General features: G+C 41.3%; 1 long non-coding RNA gene across 1 annotated transcript; it reads left to right on the top strand.

Moving 5' to 3' along the window:
* The first annotated feature begins 18964 nt into the window (after positions 1-18964).
* Positions 18965-20346, top strand: LOC148031355 (uncharacterized). The gene is made up of 2 exons (XR_015691992.1): positions 18965-19310; positions 19761-20346. It is a non-coding gene; the product is annotated as an uncharacterized LOC148031355 (long non-coding RNA).
* Positions 20347-22140: the final 1794 nt, after the last annotated feature.

Here is a 22140-nt window from a genome sequence, read left to right as displayed (position 1 = left end):
GACTTTTGTGCTAGTGGGAGCTTTATGCTTATGGTCTTGGATTTACCCAGAGCTTGGTGGGGTATGCATTTGAGCTATTACTTGAGATTTGATACTGGGATCTCTTACACGTCCTTGACTATGAAATTTTCTTGGTAGGTGCTTCCATGTCTACTCTTGGATACTTATGAGCTCATTTGATCCGTCTTCATTGAGCATACATCAAGGTCTTACCAATGGTGTGTACATCTTGCTTATTACTCATAGGGGATGTATTGGTTGTATTGAGGGACTCTCTTGACACATTTGGGTGTTTGGCTCATGTTCATTGACTATCATAATGCCTCTGTTATGCCTGCTTGATGTAGGATTGGACTTGGTAGTCACTGTTGTCATTGGATCTCTATTAGCTCACTGTTTGCTCTCATTTACTCATTGTTGTCATTTATTACAGCAAGCTGTTTGCGGAGTGTGATGCATTTATTGAGCTTAATCATGTCCTTTTGATGTACTTTTGGTACTATTTGGTGGACCTCTGGTCATTCTAGCAATTTTTTTACTTTTTAGCTTGTTTTGGTAGTGGTTTTGGCCTATTTACTAGTAATTATAATAAGTTATTTTTTGCATAGTCTACCTTCGTTTGACTCATTATGGCTGGTCATCTCAAAGATACAGCTTTGTTTAACATTGCCAAGTTGGATGACACCAACTATGGCTACTGAAAATCTCAAATATAGCAAGTCTTGGTACAGAAATTGTAGATTAAGCCACTAAGTAGAGATAGAAGACCTCCTGACTGCTATGAGCCCTCCATAAATTATTTCTTGGTTATAGAATGTAGGAGATCCTCTCATCTATGATGAGGCTATGCGCAGGGGTGACGGTCACTCCTAGAAGAGGGCTATGCAGTCTGAGATTGACTCGTTGCATAAGAATCATACGTGGGATTTGGTTTCCTTGCCTAGTGGCAAGAGGGCTTTGCCTTGCAAGTGGGTGTACAAGTTGAAAAGTACCCCTAGACACCCCTGGCCAGCATACAAGGCCAGATTGGTAGCAAAAGGTTTTAAGCAGGAGCATGGTGTTGATTTTGATGAGGTCTTCTCTCCTGTGGTTAAGATAACCACCCTATGCTTAGTCTTGGCTTTGGCTATAGACCTTGACTTGGACTTGTATCAGTTGGATGTCAAGATGGCTTTCTTACATGGGGACTTGCATGATGAGATTTACATGGAGCAACCTAAGGCCTTTGCACAGCCTGGCCCAAGGAACACCCAGTGTGCAGATTGAGGAAAAGTATTTATGGCTTGAAGCAGGCACCTAGGGAATGGTATCATAAGTTTGATGCACTTATGTAGTCACAAGGCTATAGCCGTAGTGTTGTGGATCCGTGCTTATACATGAAGAAATCCAATGATGGGTCTTTATTGATTTTGGTACTCTATGTTGATGATATGCTTTTGGCAGGGAAGGCTCATGATGAGCTAGATGCTCTTAAGGCTCAACTCAATAAGAGCTTTGAGATGAAAGATCTGGAGGATAGGCCTCTCATATTCTTGGTATGCACATTACGTGTTATAGGCATCAAGGACTACTCTATCTATCACAGAGAGAGTACATTCATAAAGTCCTTGAGCGCTTTTGTATATGCAAGATGTAAAGCCTATTGGTTGTCCATTGCCTTCTCATGTGAAGGTATCACATGCCAATTGTCCGCAGACAGATGAGCAGAGAGGGCCGAGATCGCCAAGATTCCCTATGCATCCACAGTGGGCAGTCTTATGTATGCCATGATAGCCACCCGTCTAGATATTGCTTTTGCAATTGGTGTTGTGGCACGTTATATGGATACACCTGGCAAGAGGCATTGGGATGTCGTGCAGTGAGAGGGGAGTTTGGAGCCGGGGATATGCCTAAAATTTCCCAAAAAATTCAAAATTTAGGGGAAAAATATTCAACATCGAAGACGGCGGCTGCAGCTAGGACGATTTTAAGCACCAAGTGAAATACAGCTTTTAAAAGGCACCCGAGTGACAGTTGTGGATTTTTGATAATTTTTTCGACTGCCATGCGAGATGATAGGAGCTGCCAGTTAGTGTGGGATGTCGAGACGGATGCGCAGGATTTTTCAATGGCTGAAACAGAGCCCGGACGAGGAAGAGGCCAAAAATTGGCAAGATTTGAAAAGGTGGACTAAACCTTGGACCAAAGGGGGGGTGCCCTTTGGAACCTTGGGCCCCTTCCCTCATTTTATTAAACATATGGTGTGAAGGAATCGTGAGAATGGTGTGGAGCAGACAACGGCCGAAAAATGCGCCATCATCCCCCCCTCATGATTGGAGGCTGCAAACAACCTATGAATCAAAGATTACTCGGCATCTTCTCCCTCTTGGCTGACTCTATCGCCGGTCTTCGCGCGAGATATGGCTATCTGGATGAAGAGATCAGAATCTAGTCTTTCTCTCTCCTCCCTCTCTCTCCCCTCTATGGGTTGTTCATGTATATCATCTTGAAGGAGGAATCGGGAGGGAGAATGAAAGAAATAGTGATGAAGATCGATGGAGATGCTAAAGATTGAAGTGCAGCATTGGATTGAGAGCAATGGAGGCTCCGTTTGCTGGTTATGCAGTCATTCAAGGCATCTTAGGTTACATAAAAACACGGTATGACCATTTTTATGAACAAAATGAAGGATTTTTGATAGTTTATGATGATAATTATGTTCTTATTGGATGGAAATTTGTTTGTGTGCTGGTTGCATTATGAATAATTGTTGTTTATCAGAAAAAATTGATTTTGCAATGATTTATATGCTCTATTTAATTCTCGTAAACCCGAAATGCGGTTTTTAAGCGGTAATATGGTAGTTTTTCCGTTTCAGGTGGATGAAATATATTCCCATGGGGAAAAAATGGAAGATAAATTGAATGTTAGTATGCTGAAGTGATTGGAACAAGAAAAACCAGAAAATAGCATATTTTATTGTGACAAATGAATCAAGAAAATGAGAAAAATAAGGGAAAAAATAGAAATACGTCTCCACAAAAATAAGGAAAAATATAATGATTGTTTGTGGATGTATGGTAGTGGCAAAGCATGAGGTTTAGCCTCAGTTTTCCCTATCTCCTTGTCAAAGTTTGTGATTTACCGCTTTTTATACATCAAAACATGACAAAATGAACCTCTACACCTATGCAACAAAAGCAATACCTAAACGTAGGGGGTTGGGATGTTTGAATGGTGTGATTTGCGTGCTGATTGTTGCTGATTTTCTGATGCATATCATGACATAGAGTTTCGTGGTATTTTAATTAAGAGGATAGTAGCACGAGTGTTGTCTCGGTGCTATCCTTACATCGCCACAACGGATTAGTAAATGCATTGGAAAGCCTGGTTGTGCACCACGTGTTTCTGATTTAAAATGATGTTTGAGCACTTTAGAATCATTCGCTTTGCATGTGCATGTTGATCATGGTATCGGAATAAAAAGGCTTGGATACATAGCACCTGTTTTCAATGACAACGACCCACGCTTGAGTGTGGAAAGGCATCCTAAGCCGTAGGATAGACGTTTGTTTCTTAGGAGATTATTTGGAAAGGACACATGGTATCTCCTGGAGTACTTTCGAAATGAAAGAGTGGAGTATGTTCATTTGTTCTATATGTTGAGCAGCGCATCAAGGGGCTAATCCATGTGATGTAGGAGAGCTGCAATGGGGCTGCGGTGTTTCCACCGAGAGGTTGCCTCCCATGTATGTGATTATCGTGGCATTTATGGCCAATGTGTAAGGGTTCCCCCTCTGTGGAGTTTATAGAAAGGGAAACATTGGACTACAAAACTATAAAACTATAAACGCATAGATTAGGCTTTAGGAAAGTTCGTCCTTTAGCAAAAGATAGACGCTCCTGGCCCATGAGGCTGTGAGGGTGTGTTTTTCTATTATGAGCATGAGATCCGGCTAGTGCCACAGCCAATGCCGGCCCATTTGAGGTCCCATCAGTGGTGCGTCTGTCGGGAGCTGCCAACAAGTGGTGGTTCTCGAATCTAGGGTTTTTAGGGACCAAAATTTTGGTTTATGTCCTCTGACAAGGACCGTCAAGCCAAAATACAGAAAGCAAAACGTGTTGAGAGGGCTATATGGCAGTTGGAGATTGTAAGTCGCTATTCTCCTCAAAGGAGTAGCTCGATACACATAAAAGGCAGTAGTCTTAGTAACCCAATTGCTGCACATAGTCCTTTAGGTGCAGGAGGAAGCGCAAGTTCTTCATCTCTTCCACCAAGTCAACCCACTTCAAGTGGGGGTGTGATTGCATCAGTTCAAACTCCTATTGTCAATCCGATTATCGTCATGGCACAACCCATTGAATTCCTACAGGGACGCCGAATCTGCCAGCTTTAGGAGTTCCTTTGCCCATTTTAGATGAGGGACATCTTATGATGTTCTTTAACATGACATTAAAAGGAAGGGCTGCAATATGGTATCATAGCATTGAGACTGGAACCATAACCACAATCGACCAATTTTATGCAGCTTTCCGAGGAGAATATGCCCCTGAAAGAGGTGGCCAATACTGGTTGCGTGTGTTGAATGTAACACGCCAAGATCCCCATGAGAATGTGAAAGCCTATGCCAAGAAGCTTAAGGAAGTGTTTCGTAAGTTACAAACTTACATTCCTATTCTACCGGCTGCCCAATTGCAATACTTCGTGCTTGGATTGGATTTCAATATTCAGATACAATTGAGCAGTGTGGCTTTGGCTGATATAAACACCGCCATCACGCCGCAGGCAGAAGGAGTAGAGTCATGATTACAAATAGCCTACTCCTCTCGAATAAATCTTAATGCGGGTCTAGTACCTGGAGGCAATCTACCATTGATGAATGGAAGTCAAGGGATGTCTATGAATAACCCTAATGGGAGAGGAAGCATGGTTCAAAATGTACCTTTGCTGCCAGCTCCTCCCAGTGTGACTATGCCTATGGCTAGTCAGTTGGCTCCACCAAATGTTGGAGGCCAAGTTTCGAACCCTAACGTTGTTCCTGTGAGTCAACAACCAATGCCCAATCAAATTGTTAGGCCAATGGAACGACAGATAGACGATCAAGGCTATGAGTCGAGTGCCTCTAATGTCCTTGGCGAAGTTAAGGATATGATGAAGCACTACACCGACATGATTTCCGAACAATATCGGCAAATAGCTGTTGACGTTAATTTCCTGAAGAAGCAGCAGAATCTGATAGGGAGTCGACGCCCTAAAGAGGGTGATCCCTCAAGATTCAGCTGTAAGTGGTGTGGCGGACAACATTTCCCTAGAAACCGTCCAAATGTTAAATGTGATATTTTTGGGAAATCGGGCCACTTAGCCGCTACTTGTTGGAGTAAGATTAGTTCCCTCCAACAAGGGAGTAAACAGCCAGGTCCAGTTAATCATAGAGTGCAAGCTAATAACCTCCAACAAAATGATGGACCAAGACAAATATTGCAAAGGGGAAAGACCACTATAGAGGAGTTGCCACAAGGCAATGGAGTCAGCCTTATCGAGGCTGTATGCGTCAATGGCGCTGAAACCTCTAACCTAAGAGCCGTGACAAGAGGCCAAAAGGCTAAAGAGGTTGATAAAGATAATGCAAAACCAGTCGAGGGAAACCCTAAGCAAGGGGATAAGGGGACGCAAGTCCTGAATCCTGGCGTGGAAAGTGGACCTCTAAGGCCGGTTGACAAAAAAGTCGATCCTAAGAAGGATGAGGAAGTGCCAGGAAAGAAGGCAAGAGCTAAAAGAGAAGTACCAAAGCCAGTTCCGAGACCAAAAGAGAGATCGGTTTGGCGAGAAAAGAGAGCTTTGGCTACCTATCATGATTTTGATTTAGCAAGTTCTCTTTGCGAAGTTAAACCAAATGTAAACCTCTTATAGTTGATTAAATTATCTCCAGGAGTACGCAAGGAATTCAAGAAGATCCTACGTATTGGGTATATTGTAGAACCTTTGGGCATAGCACAAGTAGGGGAAGATTGGTTTGATCATGCTGAAAAGAATTGCCCTAGGGTTCCAGCATACGTGGATGGAATATTAGTGGAGCATGCTATCGTAGACACTGGGTCCTCCGTCAATATCATGAGTTCAGAGTTGATGGAGAGGTTGAGTCTAGGCATCCAAAAAGATAGCTCCACCCTTCTTAGAATGGTTGACAATAGTTTAAGGCAACCAGAAGGTTGTGTTACTAAAGTCCATGTTACAGCTGCAAGTGTAGAATGCTTCTTGGACTTTAGGGTGATAAGATTTGCAGGACGTCCTAGCTATGGAGTCTTGCTAGGCAGACCTTGGATTTTACGAACAGATTGTCAAGTCGATATACCTACCGGTCAAGTGGTTCTAAGTATAGGTGCTAATCGAGTAATAGCCGATGCTTACCCTGAGTCTCCTTAGAGTGAGAGAGCTCCTTTATCCTTCACTGAATTAGAAACAACAGATGATCCATCTGGTAGTGAGACATCATCCAGCGATGAATCTAAACAGGGGTCCACTACAGAGGATATTTATCAGATAACCCTAAATGAGCCGATAGAGCTGCAAGATAGGATAAGAGACGCGAATGTGATTGAGTTGGGACCTTGGTATACCGAATGATTCGCGGTCAATTAAATTAGGTTCCATGCTTAGTTCAACAGAAAGGGAGGACTATGTGTCCTTGATTCAAGAATTCCACGACATTTTTTCTTGGAGTTATGACGAGCTGAGAGGCATTCCTCCCATCCTGGCTGTTCATACTATTCCTGTAAAAGAAGGCAGTCATCCTGTGTGTCAGAAAGTAAGGCGTATGCCTTTTGAATTGAGGGATGGGCTGTTTGAGGAGTTACATAAGTTACGGAAAGCTGATTTAATCTTCCATGTACAGTACATAGAATGGTGTTCATCGGTTGTCATCAGGAAGAATAAAAACAACCAGATCCGACTATGTGTAGATTTTAGAGGGCTAAATAAGTAGACGATTAAGGATTACTACCCATTGCCATTTATTGACCAAATTTTGGATCAATTAACGGGTAGGGAAATATCTTCGTTTATGGATTGCTTTGCGGGATACAACCAAATGGCAATTGCAGAAGAGGACAAGTTGAAAACAACTTTCATTACTGTCTTTGGTACTTTTACGTACCATGTGATGGCCTTTGGTTTGTGCAATGCACGTGGATCATGGCAATGAACAGTAGACAAGACCTTTGGTGACATCTCCCCAGATGAGTTGAAAGTATTTATCAATGACCTGGGGGCAGCCACTGTAAGAGAAAGGATGTTGATTATCTTAAGAAAGTGCTTTGAGCACTGCAGACAATTTTGTATCGCTCTTAACCCACATAAGTGTGTCTTTGGAGTGCCTTATGGGCCATTGCTAGGCCATGCGGTCAGTTCAGTAGGGATCGTAACTGACCCTCAAAAGATCAAGGTTATAGTCGCTATGAGTCCACCACGCACTCCGAAAGAGGTACATAGCTTTTTGTCATCGATAGGGTACTATCGGAGGTTTATAAATGCCTTAGCAGAAAGGACATTGCCATTAACGAACTTATTATCCTTCAGCTGTTTATTTGTATGGAGCGACCCTTGTAAGGTAGCTTTCGAGGATGTGAAACATGAGCTAGTAAAAGCACCAGTTTTAAAAGCACCTAAAAGAGGTGAGGTATTTTACATATTTTCAGCAGCCACCATGCATAGTATTAGCTGCTATTTAGCCCAAATCTGGGAGGAAAAGTGGTATCATCTGATAGCTTCTGCTAGTCAAAAATTGGGCATATCAGAAATTAACTACACCTATATGGAGAAGTTGTGCCTTGCGATGGTCTTTGCGACTAAAAAATTCAGGCACTACATCCTCTATGAGAAGGTAGTTTTCTATACGAAGGCGGAAGGGCATAGATTGCTTATGAACAAGCTACAACCGCCTGATCGTTTGGCAAAGTGGTTAATCACTTTGCAAGAGCTCGATTATGAGATTAAGAGTAAGCCACTGAGGTTGCAGGGGATTGTGGAATGCCTTGTGGATTTCGGGGAGCCGAAAGAGACTTTGGCTGAAGGAAGTGATATTGATGAAATGTTTAAAATTGATACAGCTTCTATCCCATCTTGGTATGCTGCTATCACACATTATCTATCAACGGGAGAGACTGGAGCTGGTTTATCAAAATCAGAAAAGAGGAAAATTAGACAACAGGCTTTGAATTTTTCCTTGATCGCAGGGACACTATATCGATAGGGTGTTGATGATATCTATCGCCGATGTGTGATGCCTAACAAGGTTCCTTTCATCTTGGAAGAGTGCCATGACTATGCATGTGGAGGGCACTTCGCTGGACGGTTGACGGCGCAGAAAGCTTTAAGAGCTGGATATTGGTGGCCATCCATCTTCCAAGATTCCTTTGAGTACGTTAAGAGATGTGATACCTATCAAAGACATGACAGCAGAGAGAATAGGAAACGCCCACTTACGCTTATTATGGCTATCCTTCCATTTGAGAAGTGGGGCATTGATTTTGTGGGTCCTATCACCCCATCGTCTACTACTCAGAAGAGGTACATTATAGTAGCAACTGATTATTTTACAAAATGGTCAGAAGCACGGGCGACGAGGCAGGACAATGCAAAAGAGACTGCAAGTTTCCTTTTAGAGCAGATTATCTGTCGTTTCGGTCCACCGAAGGAACTAGTGTCAAACCGTGGAACTCACTTTTTGAATAAAGTGATCAAAAGCCTGTTGGCAAATCAAGCAAAATAAAACGATCCCCTATAATCCGCAAACCAACGGGCAAGTCGAAAGTACTAATAAGCAGCTTGTGGGTATATTGTCTAAAATAGTCTCTAAGAAGAAACGAGACTGGGACAGGAAGTTGTATGTGGCAGTATGGGCATATAATACAACGTTCAAGCGAGCTACCGGCCATACTCCATTTAAATTAGTTTATGGGGAAGAGTGTGTGCTACCCCTCGAAACCGAGTTGCCAACCATACGGTTTGCAATTAACCACTCTTTGGGAGATGAGGATGCACTCGTTGAGCGTTTCATAACCATAGCCCACCTGGATGAACTGAAATTGCAGAGCTTATTACACCAGGAGGTAGCTAAACGTTGGATGAAGCAGTTGCACGACCTTAAAGCAAAGAAGTATACCTTTAAAAAAGGGCAATTAGTTCTGTACTACGATGCGCGTAGGGAGCTGTTTCTAGGGAAGCTGGAACTTAGATGGGATGGCCCCTACAAGATTGTCAGGATAGGGAAAAATAGGTCTACGGCTCTACTAGTTGATTTGCAGGGAGTAGAATTTAAAAATAAGGTTAATCTTAATAAGATTAAACCTTATTATTTCTAATTATGCTAACACGGAAAAATGCCTTGCAGGTCCATGCTGGGGCTGATTTGAGACCTGCAAAGGAGCTTAAAGCTAGTCGATGTGGCGGTTAATTCCTTATTTGGAGCACCCATATTTGGAGCAAAGATACCATCAGGGGAAACTTATCTGGTGGAGCAAAGGATACAAAGTGATTGAGCAAGAAGACGGAACCTTTGTGTGGGAGATCAAAGTCTTCTGCCATGACTGCTTACGAGTGTTGACAAGTATCCTTGTTGAGTTTAATGAAGAAGGTGGGATGGAGCCGTCAGTTCATCCTCTAAACATGTTAAATTTTGACTATCATAATTATGAATAGAGGAGTTTGTGATGGCGGGTTGTGTAAACCCATTGTAGACGTACACGTTATATTTTGACGGGGCGTCCAGGGGCCCTAATAAAAAAGGAAGTGTTGGAGTAGTAATCCGAGATCCCCAACGTAGATTTACGATGAAGTTAGCTGCTTATCTCGGGGTAGGATTCACTAACAATATGGCGGAGTATAAAGCCTTGATTATGGGACTACATATTGCCAAGCAAGGTGGTATTCGGTGGTTGTTAGTAAAAGGGGATTTCCAATTGAACTTGAATCAGCTAGATGGGACATACACAGTGCGGAATCCCATCCTTTTGTATGTATCATCAAACTGCTATGACCCTACTTGAGGAGTTTGAGAGAGTGTCTCTTCAGCTGATTCCACGTTACTGGAATCAGATTGCGGATTCCCGAGCAAACCTTGCTTATGAAGAAGACCTTTTCTTCAACTGTGGTCCTAGTTTAGATATTGCTATCAATAATGAGACAGGACGCGGTTGCTTGTGGGGAATGTTATCAGAGCATGCAATATATGGCAGGCGATGGTTGATATGGGTGATGCAAAGAGTAGCCGAGACCCATCTACCATTGTTATCCTGGACCCATAGGCTGATTAGACAACATGTTATGCGTACACCTCTTGCTATATATGCAGGAGGGATGGGTCATAATCTTATGCATTTACTTTAGGGTTGTGAGCCCTATTTTTTCTCCTTGGAAAGGAGCATATTATTGTATATATGCACTATTTCGGGGAGGGATGTGTTGGTGCTATTCTGTTTGATTTCGTTAGGCCAAGAGGGCTAGTTTTGTGAGGTTTTAATTATTTATTTCCTTAGGCCAAGAGGACCGATCAGTTTTTGTAGTGAAATGCTTTATTTCATTAGGCCAAGAGGGCTAGTCTCCTGTTTAGTACAGGTGCGGTTAATGGTTTCTTGTTTTAGTCCTGTGCTAGACAGGTTCAAAGAAGAGCTTGGAAGGAGCCTATGACGGTGGAGACTTCTTGTGGCCCTATCCAGGTGATATCTCTCCTGTACGAGTAACGTGTTTTTATGCTATATGTGTCTGTGTACTTGTAGGGGATTTTCTTTTCTTATTGGGGACCGGCATCCAAGGCATGAAGTCCCAGATTTAGGTTAGGTATGTCTGAGGGAGGGCTGAGTAGTTGTTGCCTCTTGTAAAGACATTGCCAGGCATCAAAAGACCTGTTTTAGAAGGCAGTTCTAGTGACCCTATTCTACTAGCCTACTAGGCAACCATTCTAGGAGTTCTTGTTAGTTGTGAGGCAGTTAGAGAAGCCTGCCAGAGGAAAATGATAATGATAGAGAGGAAAAAAACCCTGAATATCTAAAAGACAATAAATATATACAAATGTGTGTAAAAAGGGGTTCTAACCCCTATGAAAATAGAAAAGAAACGAAAGGAAAAGTTATAAGCAGTTGCTCATCGCCTTGCAGAGGCCTGGTAGGTTCCTGGGGACGAGTCAGACTCGGGGCCGATGCCTTGTCTTCTTAGGGGTGGCATCTTGTTGGAAAAGAAGAAAGTAAGGCAGGTTGGAGTGAAAATAAAAGTGAGCGTTAGAAAAGGATTAAGTGTCTCCTTGCGAGGGCTTGGTAGGTTCTTGGGTACCGAGACAGGACCTGAGGCCGATGCCCTGTTTTCCTTGGGTCACTACGCTCAGCTCCCTCCTTTTTACATGCCCGAGTATGGGGGAATAAAAAACCTAAAAGAAGAAATGTGCTAAAAGAAAATACTTCTTGATCAGGCTATAGGAGTCCTCGCCTAGTAGGAGCTCATGGTTGTGTTGTCCTTAGTTAGGTAGGTAGTTCAGACCACCACTTAGGGTGACCTTTTTTATAGTTCTTTTTAGTTTGGCCGTGTTGGAGCAGTCGGTTAGTGACTAGCTTTGGACCTTCTATCAGATTATGCTAGGCCTACTCCTTGTGGATTTCATGCCTTGGTTTTGTCAGGGGGTAGGGTGAGCACTGTGCTGTGTTTTAATATGTATCTATTTTGTATCAGCTTGATGTTTCCTTTGGTTGTTTTGTGCAAATCTGTTGTGGGATTCGACGGGCTGTGTCGTCCTATCCCATGGTCGCCAATGAGAGCGGAGTTTTGAGCCCGGGATGTGCCTAAAATTTGCCAAAAAATCTAGAATTTAGGGGAAAAATATTCGACATCGAAGGCGACGGCTACAGTTAGGACGATTTTAAGCACCAAGTGAAAGACAGCTTTTAAAAGACGCCCGAGCGACACTTGTGGATTTTTGATAATTTTTTCGACTACCGTGCAGGATGACAGGAGCTGCCAATCAGTGCGGGATGTCGAGACGGACGCGCAAGATTTTTCAGAGGCAGAAACAGAGCCCGGACGAGGAAGAGGCCAAAAATTGGCAAGATTTAAAAAGGTGGACCAAACCTTGGACCAAAGGGGGACTGCCCTTTGGAACCTTGGGCCCCCTCCCTCATTTTATCAAACATATGGCGTGAAGGAATCGTGAGAATGGCGTGGAGCAAACAACGGCTGAAAAATGCGCCATCATCCCCCCCCCCCCCCTCTCATGATTAGAGGTTGCAAACAACCTATGAATCAGAGATTACCCGACATCTTCTCCCTCTTGGCTAACGCTATCGCCAGTCTTCGCGCGAGATATGGCTGTCTGGATGAAGAGATCAAAATCTAGTCTTTCTCTCTCCTCCCTCTCTCTCCCCTCTATGGGTTGTTCATGTGTATCATCTTGAAGGAGGAATCGGGAGGGAGAATGAAAAAAATGGTGATGAAGATTGATGGAGATGCTGAAAATTGAAGTGCAGCATTGGATTGAGAGCAATGGAGGCTCCGTTTGCTGGTTATGCAGTCATTCAAGGCGTCTCGGGTTATGTAAAAATACGGTATGACCATTTTAATGAAGAAAATGAAGGATTTTTGATAGTTTATGATAATAATTATGTTCTTATTTGATGAAAATTTGTTTGTGTGCTGGTTGCATTATGAGTAATTGTTGTTTAAAATTTGATTTTGCAATGATTTATATGCTCTATTTAATTCTCGTAAACCCGAAATGCGATTTTTAAGCGGTAATATGGTAGTTTTTCCGTTTCGGGTGGGTGAAATATGTTCCCATGGGGGAAAAATGGAAGATAAATTGAATGTTAGTATGCTGAAGTGATTGGAACAAGAAAAACCAAAAAATAGCATATTTTATTGACAAATAAATCAGAAAATGGAAAAAATAAGGGAAAAAATAAAAATACGTCTCACAAAAATAAGGAAAAATATAATGATTGTTTGTGGATGTATGGTAGTAGCAAAGCATGAGGTTTAGTCTCAGTTTGCTCTATCTCCTTGTTAAAGTTTGTGATTTACCACTTTTTATACATCAAAACATGACAAAATGAACCTATGCAATGAAAGCAATACCTAAACGTAGGGGATTGGGATGTTTGAATGGTGTGATTTGCATGTTGATTATTGCTGATTTTCTAATGCATATCATGACATAGAGTTTCGTGGTATTTTAATTAAGAGGATAGTAGCACGAGTGTTGTCTCGGTGCTATCCTTACATCGCCGCAACAGGTTAGTAAATGCATTGGAAAGCCTGGTTGTGCACCACATGTTTCTGATTTTAAATGATGTTTGAGCACTTTAGAATCATTCACTTTGCATGTGCATGTTGATCATGGTATCGGAATAAAAAGGCCTGGATGCATAGCACCTGTTTTCAATGACAATGACCCATGCTTGAGTGTGGAAAGGCATCCTAAGCCGTAGGATAGATGTTCGTTTCTTGGGAGATTATTTGGAAAGGACACATGGTATCTCCTGGAGTACTTTCGAAATGAAAGTGTGGAGTTTGTCCATTTTTTCTATACGTTGAGTAGCGCATCAAGGGGCTAATCCCTGCGATGTAGGAGAGCTGCAGTGGGGCCGTGGTGTTTCCACCGAGAGGTTGCCTCCCATGTATGTGATTATCGTGGCATTTATGGCCAATGTGTAAGGGTTCCCCCCCCTGTGGAGTTTATAGAAAGGGAAACGTTGGACTACAAAACTATAAAACTATAAACGCATAGATTAGGCTTTAGGACAGTTCGTCCTTTAGCAGAAGATAGACACTCCTGGCCCGCGAGGCCGTGAGGGTGTGTTTGTCTGTTATGAGCATGAGGTCCGGCTAGTGCCATAGCCAGTGCCGGTCCATTTGAGGTCCCATCATGAAGGGTATCATGAGGTACCTGAAGGGCACTGCTGATATGTGCATATGTTATGGCAGCCAGGATACAGGAGTCGTGGGATACACTAACTCTTACTATATAGGACATGCAGATAGTAGGAAGTCCACGTCTGGATATGTGTTTACTTTTGCTAGAGGTGCTATTTCATGGATATCTGGGGTGCAAAAATGCATGGCCCTTTCTACTACAAAGGCCGAGTATGTTGCAACCCCCCACTAAAGCTTACAAGGAGGCCATTTGGTTGGGTTGTTTGGTTGTTTACCTTGGTATTGCAGATGCTATCCCTACACTGCAATCGGATTCTATGAGTGCTATCCAATTAGCCAAGAATTCGGTCTTCCATTGCGAAGACAAAACACATTGAGTTGAGGTATCACTTCATTCGTGGGGTCATTGATCTTCTCAAGATCTCAATTGACCAGAATCCTGCAGACTTACTCACAAAAAGCCTCTCTACGGAGCGCTTTGCCTTCCTTAGGAAGTTGATGGATGATGTCTTTCCTCATCCTCTTGTATCTATGTACATGTTGTACTATCTTTTTTCTTTTCTTTTTCTCACTTCTCATCACTGAGGTAGATTCTCCTTTAAGTGGGAGGTTATTGGGGGTAAAGGCGTCTCTGCCTAGCCACCCATGTATTACTACACTGGAATTACCCGCGCTTACACACTAGAGGCAGCGGGCGCCCATCACTGTCACTTCATTCTTTATTCTTTCAGTGACATTTGAATAAAGGGAAGGCTGGTCACACATTGTGACTATTGGAGTTCCTACCTTTGGAGTCTCTCTCTTTCTTGCTCTTGCTCCATCCGCTATAGCTCTCACCTCCGTGCTCTCTTGTTTGATCCTTCTCACCTTTCACAGATGCCTTAAGCCCTCAGAGATATGAAATTTTCAAGATTGTTGATGAATTCCCTAAATCCAAGCTTAGAGTGTTCAAGAGGCCTCCAATGCAACCCATGCTTGCAAAATCTTAATGTATCCCTACTGTAGATAGGATTCTTAACATGTGGAAAAGGGTGTGTCAAGCTTCAAAAGAAGAGGAATGCTTGCCTTCAAGAGAAGAAATGGATTACTGAGCTTATAGCCATGATGCGGACTAACATTGAGCAATATTAGATGCTTCATAATGCTCCAAATCGTGAAAAAGATAAAGACATTTATTGTTGTCCTGGGACTGGAATGGTTCTTGAAGAGGTAAGATTTCAAACTTGAAAATGGAGCTGGAAGAGAAGTAGTAAAGCTTGTAGGGCTTCCTTGAAGTATATAATAGCTCCCACAGAAGCAATTAAATGTGGTATGGTGCTGTCGAATTGAATCAAACCTTGTCTGTGATGTTGGCATAATTTGTGTAAATATGTCTTGAAGGCCTATACTATCCATGAGTTGCAAATGTAGCCTAGATGATGCTCATTCTCATTCTTAAACAATGAGCTTTCAAGCTACAAGGTTTGGGAAGAGAGAAATGGTCATTGCAAATAGACAAAGGCTCCAAGCATCCATGGGGGCTGAGGCAAAGCTTGAAGAAGAAGGGGAAAACTCTCTTTCAAAAAGTAGTGAAGACTTTTGCCTCCTCTAAACTCTAATGACCAGTACCTCCAAAATGGCTTAAAATTGAAAAACTGCTACTATCTTTGGTGACTTACTTCCAACTTTGGTCTAGGGATCCATTAACGATTCCAAGTCTACTGTTTTCTTTACTTCTGAGACCACTGGTCACTTAGATGCTTCCTACCATGTGTGTACTTATTGTACCTGAAGGTCCATGGATTTTCTAAATGGAAAATGGAGAAAATAGACCTAAAAAAGAAACAAAGATGGATCAAAGACTTAGCTATGATACCACTTATAAAGGAGTGAGCTAGGAGAGAGAAAATAAGGAGATGAAAGAGTGCAAAAGAGAGAAAGGAAGAGTCAAAGGAGAGAGAAAGATGGGTAAGAGGTGAGAGAAGCCATGGAAGCTAAGAGAAAGAATATGTAATATGAAAAGACTTAGTATTAATTGAATGATGAAAAATAAAAGTCTCTTACACCTTAGATACCAGTCAGTGTAGCTAGTATTTTCCCACATTCTTATTTCTAGCCTCTCACATGTATCACCATCAATCTACCCTTGGTCTCAATGATTCATACCAAAGAAAGCATAAGATCATGTCTCATTAACATTGCAACGTGCAATTCATGTGTTAGAAATGTTGTAGTCTTTTAAGCTTAGTCAATATGAGAAACTGAATAGAATACAAAATCTTATATCCAAAAAGGAGGGCACACAACAAATTTTTTTAATACATAGTATAAGAGTAAAAAGGAGGGGTCATATAATTCTTATACGAGCCATAGATAGGGGGTTTTTAAGGATTCTTCGCTCGCAGGTGATGTATCTCCTTTGCAAAGAGTGAAGTTCTTGAGGATGGAAGCAAGAAGAGAAGAATGAAAAAAGCAAGAGCTCTAAAGTTTACACACATAAGAATGAGCTCTCTATTAAGTTTTACATATTATATACATAGGGTTTATTTTTAGGTAGGCACCCTTTTCATGGCTTGACCATGAGATTTTACAATACATACACATGATTATTCTATTTACCTTGTGAGATATTTTAATGCACATAGGCATACTAGATGTTTAATATTTACCCATAGGTTTAGATCATTTACATATAAGCAATAGTGTGCTTGCATTTTACATTAAACGTCCTTTGCATGCTAGGAGTATTTTGTAAAGTGACTATGAAATGTTGTGGTGGACTACTCACTAGACTTAATACTATATAGGGATATAACTTAAAGAGATGGCCTTAGATATCTCTGAAAACTATTATTTTTCTACTGATACATTGATGTCTTCTCGGTATTTCTATACTAGAACTCAATATCCATTACATAACTTGTAACTTTAAATATAAGAGTGGATTAGGGTTTGCTTAGGATTCCCATAGTTCCACTTAAACTTTGGCATATTCCATATTAGTACAATGGTTAACTCCCCCCTTGGCCTTTGCAAGATTCACCCATGTGATTTTAAAGTTTGCATGAGAGAGAGAGCCCGACACTCTAATTTACAATGAATATCGATTGGAGTTGTGGGATTTAAAAATAATGGAAGATAATAGCCTAAATAAACTAGCAAAAATTGTGTCATGCTTCACACTTGATGCTCATGCCTCTTTTAATGTGATTTTAAAGTTTGCATGAGAGAGAGAGAGCGCATGACACTCAAATTTACAATGAATATCTATTGTAGTTTGGGATTTAAAAATAATGGAAGATAATAGCCTAAATAGACTAGCAAAAAGTATGCTTCATGCTTCACGGTTGATGCTCGTGCCTCCTTTAATTTATGTGTTTAGCTTCTCTTTCTCCTTTTGACACCTTTTCTTCATGTATCTTCCCTTTTCTTTTTTGCCTTACATAATAGAATGGTAATAACGTGCCATACCAAGGCCTTGCACAAAATATAATGTATTTCTATTATATGTCCCTATTACTTCAACAAAGGACTTTGTTTATGCTTTATTTGCCAACTTTGACTAATTCTTAATGAAGAACAAAAATTTTAGAGTGTCAAAGAGTCTTCTCATTAGTGTAATCTAACACTTTTGTTCTAGTGTATGCATGGTATTGTTGAGCGGGATTCATTTGTGCAGTCAGCACTTTTGCTCTAAGGTATGCATGGTCTTGTTGAGTGCTCTAAAAACATGCATGGTCTTGTGGAGTGGGATTCATTCATAGTTCATTTATAACAATAAAGTCATAAAATACATCATCTCTTATATAATACTCATGTTTAACTTTAAACCTTTATCTTTACAAATATTTTAGATGCATATTCTTTGTAATTGAGTATCTTCCTAGGAACTCTCAATATACAATAAGAGGGGATCGAGAAAGAGGGCGCCTGAGTGAGAGTGAGAATGAGAGTCTTCTCATGAATTGAGTTAGCAAAGTATAAGGGAAGTAGTTCTTGACCCACAAGTGGTGTTGATGTTTGTCAACCATAAAGCTCTTCATCATGAGACATTTGTCAAAATTGTGAGAGAGAGTGTGAGTGAGAGTGAGAGAGAGAGAGAATGTGTGTGTATGTGTGTGTGTGTGTGTGTTGATAAAGATCCAAAGCTATTAATATAGTAGAAGTTCAAAGGTAGTATTGTGATGTTATAGGAGAGAGTTACTAGAATTTTTTAAAGCCACATGAGAGAGAGAGAGAGAGAGAGAGAGAGAGAGAGAGAAAGAGAGAGAGATTGATTGTGTGTGTGTGTGTGTGTTTTGATAAAAATTCAAAGCTATTAATATGTAAGAAAAGTCCAAAGATAATATTGTAGTATTGAAAGAGAGAAAGAGAAAGATAATACCATAGATTCACCTTCATCCATATGTTCACTCTCAAGGATTTGCGTACTTCTTGTGACGTTGGTGCTTACATGTGAGTGGGACCAGGTGAAGTAGTCCATGGGTAAGTTTAACTTTGTCATGACACTTTGTGCTAATGTTAGGACAATTATGAGGAGCTTCTCACCACAAGACTTTTAGTATTTTTCAAGGGGGAAAGCAAGAAAAATGTCACACATCGATATGCAACTTCGTTTGTTTTTGGACACATGTCCAGCTTCTTGATTGCTTATCATGCATTGGGCATGCCTTCACCCCCAAGCATAAGATTAAGAAGATATAGACACTTGTTGATAGTTCATTTGTTTTCCAAAACGTGTGACATCTCTAGTAGGTGCACAGAAATGGGTAAGGAATACGGGTAGCCCAACCAAGGGGATACTTGCATCCACAAAGTGTGCACATGCATGTGTGCACACGCGCACACACATACACACACACACACACACAATTCTCTCTGAAAATGGGCAAGGAATATTGGTAGCCAAAGGGGTTACTTGCATCCACAAAGTACATGCACACACGCGTGCGCACACACAATTCTCTCTAGAGACTCGAGAGGTCTCAAGGTCCCCTTCAGACCTTGCAGTAAGTTCACGCAACCGGCGCCCCCCCCACCGCCCCTATTTAGCTACCGCCCCCCCCCCCCCCCCCCAACAAACCCCAAAGCTCTCTCACTCTCGCTCTCACTCAGGCGCCCTCTTTCTCGGTCCCCTCCTCCTCCTGCCATGATGACGCTGCAAGAGCGAAAGCACTTCTGTTGCCATGCCAAACCCTCGACTACCTCCATTCCCATCGGTCGCAGAGGCCGCGTGAAGCGAGCCATTTTTCTCTCTCTGCTGCGGATGCTCGCCTCTCTCTGCTCCCGCACCCGCCGCCTCCTCTCTTCCTTCGTCGATTCCATCCTTCGCCGTCGAAATGCCAAGCTCGCCACAGCCATGGACATGCAAACGCTACTCGACACCCTTGCAGCCGATCAAGCTCCCCTCCTCCAACTGCTTCTTCACCTGCACTTCCAGGTAAAATGGCAGCAAAAGCTGCCGGCAAATTCAGCTCATTCTTGACCATTTTTATGCCTTTCCAGTCCATCGACAGCTTACTTCCCAATCTATCGAACCCTTGCCTCCCGAGTCCCTTCACCTGCACTTCCAGGTAAAATGGCAGCAAAATGTGCGGGCAAATTCAGCAATGGGGCCTGCAAATTCAGCTCATTCTTGACCATTTTCATGCCTTTCCAGTCCATCAACAGCTTGCCTCCCGAGTCCCTTGATTGAGCCGTGTCTTGCATTTTAGGTGGGAGGGGGGGGGGGGGATTTTTGGATGCATGTGATGGAGAGTGCGCTTGATGTCTGATTCTGAGAGGACAATTTGTAATGCAAGTGCTCGTGGCTGAGTTGTGGGGGAGAAGGGTGCTTAATCTGTGATTCTGATGAGAAGGTAATGTGTTTTGCCTGTGTTTGTGGCTGCAGGACCGCTGATGGAAGGATCCCTATCGATCTATGGCTTTCATGCTCTGTATATACATCAGCTGTGTTTGTGGCTATACCTGTGTTTGTGGCTGCAGGACTCCTATCGATCTATATGTTTAATCTGATTACACTCCGTACTGCACTCAATTAACCACCAATAGCCAGTCGTACATATTCAGCATCTGGAACTGCACCAGTTATTGCCATTTTTACTGGCACACCTCTTGACAGAACTGCTTAGATCATCTTGCTAGATTGTCTAGCCTGATATGTGAAGAGGTAAAGTAGCTGGGCTTACTTGATCATGTTCAAGCTTCATTGATGTCAATGGGAACTTTCCTAAGGAGGAGGTTTCCCGTGTTCTTCCCCACTTAATCCCTTTGACATCAAATTTATGTGGTTTGAGCCTCAAACTATAGAAAAATTTAGATATGTTATGCATACTATCAATGATAAATAACAATCTTTTTATTAAGCCATGTAGTTTGACACACACCAATATTTTTCTTGTTTTGAAAAGAAAAATAGCCAATATAAGGTATGATAGCTATCAAATTTAAGCCTTGCTTAAGAGACTTAAGATTAATTGACACATTGGCAAGATTCACACAATTGAAACCTTCAAGACTTGGATGGATGAACCCCTCAAGCAGTTCCATATGTTCCTCCAACTAAGGAGATAATTTAGTGCACCAAAACGTGGCATGCAATCTAGCATTCATATCAGAAACTCGCTATAATTAGATGATTCAATCACATGGAATCTAATATGTATTTTAAAAACACGAGACAATTAGTTGATTCAATCACATGGAATCTAATATGTATTTTTGTTTGAATTTCTATGGTTTTCAATAAAGTGGGCAGTGGAATTGGATTTCTAAGGCTTTGTAATGCTACCAAAAGTATAATGTTTGGATTTCTAAGGCTTTGTAAGGCTTTGTCATGTCATGTAGATTATTATTGATGTCTTAAACCCACTTTGCCATTCAATAAGATCATCCTCTTTGCTATAGAAGGTTTCACTGAGACATTTTGGTATAGTACGTTTTGCCTTTGAATTAGAGCAACACTTATGTTGGTGTACCAAAGAGCCCGCATAAAACAAAGCTAGACGGGACCACTATGGATAATGTTGTGTAAAAAGTGTATCCAAGAAAGGCCATCATGATACATATGCATTCCTAAAAAAATCACGTGCTCAATATGGAAATAAAAATTCATCATCAATGCACATGATGATCATGATGATGTAATCATATCACCAATGATGCACATGATGATATAGTTAAATGTAATGTTTATTATTGTAGGCAAAAGAATTTTGAGAGTCGATGTAAAATTCTTCATTCTCGAAAATTATCTGCTCCTCGAAAGTTATCTGTGGAGACTTTTTGATACTCTTAGCACACTTCTACAATGAAAATACCATGTCTACTAGCCTTAACTTACTTTTTCAAAATGCAAAGTCAAATTGTGCTAATACTAGGCACTCCATGCTTAGATTCTCTCGGGTGCTTCATGCCAGTGTTCTCATGATGCTTTGCATTGGGATTCAAGAGCATGTTTCATGGGGCAAGAGGATCCATGGAAGGTTGGGATGATATACGAAACTTAATATGAACTTCGAAAGCCTTGGCAACTTAGACCAATATAATATTGAATGCGTGAAAATGCAATATATGGGGATATGGTACTCACTAATATATAGGGAGTGAAAAGCCAACATTAATGGGATGAAGCCTAAACTCTATCTTTAAATAACCCTTATGACCATTTCTCAAAGTTTCTCAAAGATAAATACATTTAATGGTGATTTCTATTCACATTGAGCCTATCATACCATACATATTATCCTTACACACAGAGTCTATAACATTACATAAATTTGATAATCCATAAACTATATTGAGAATTACTACTATTAGTACTACTACTTCTTCTTTCTCTCTCATTCTCTCACATATATACATAGTTAGGTATATATATTACTTTAATTGAAATACATTTATACATCTTTTATAAATATTAAATTGACTTATTAATAGTTAATTATAAATACCTAATCAATTATATTATTATATCACTTTTGTTCTTTTTCTCTCTTCTTTCTTTCCCTTGTATTCTCTATCTCTCTCTCCATTTTTTCTCTCTCATATATATTTATGTGTGTATAAGCATGTATGCATATATGTATGTATATGCATGTGTGTGTCTATATATATGTATGTGTATATGTATATGCATATGCATATGCATATGCATATGCGTGTGCGTGTGCGTGTGCGTGTGCGTGTGCGTGTGCGTGCGCGTGCGCGTGCGCGTGCGTGTGTGTGTGTGTGTGTGTGTGTGTGTGTGTGTGTGTGTGTGTGTGTGTGTG

This window comes from Lygodium microphyllum, chromosome 9 (genome assembly GCF_053477565.2).
Source record: "Lygodium microphyllum isolate KBCC chromosome 9, Lygodium_microphyllum_v1.1.10, whole genome shotgun sequence".
NCBI lineage: Eukaryota > Viridiplantae > Streptophyta > Polypodiopsida > Schizaeales > Lygodiaceae > Lygodium > Lygodium microphyllum.
Note: the sequence above shows the minus strand (reverse complement) of the source record. Positions and strands in the feature narration are given on the sequence as shown.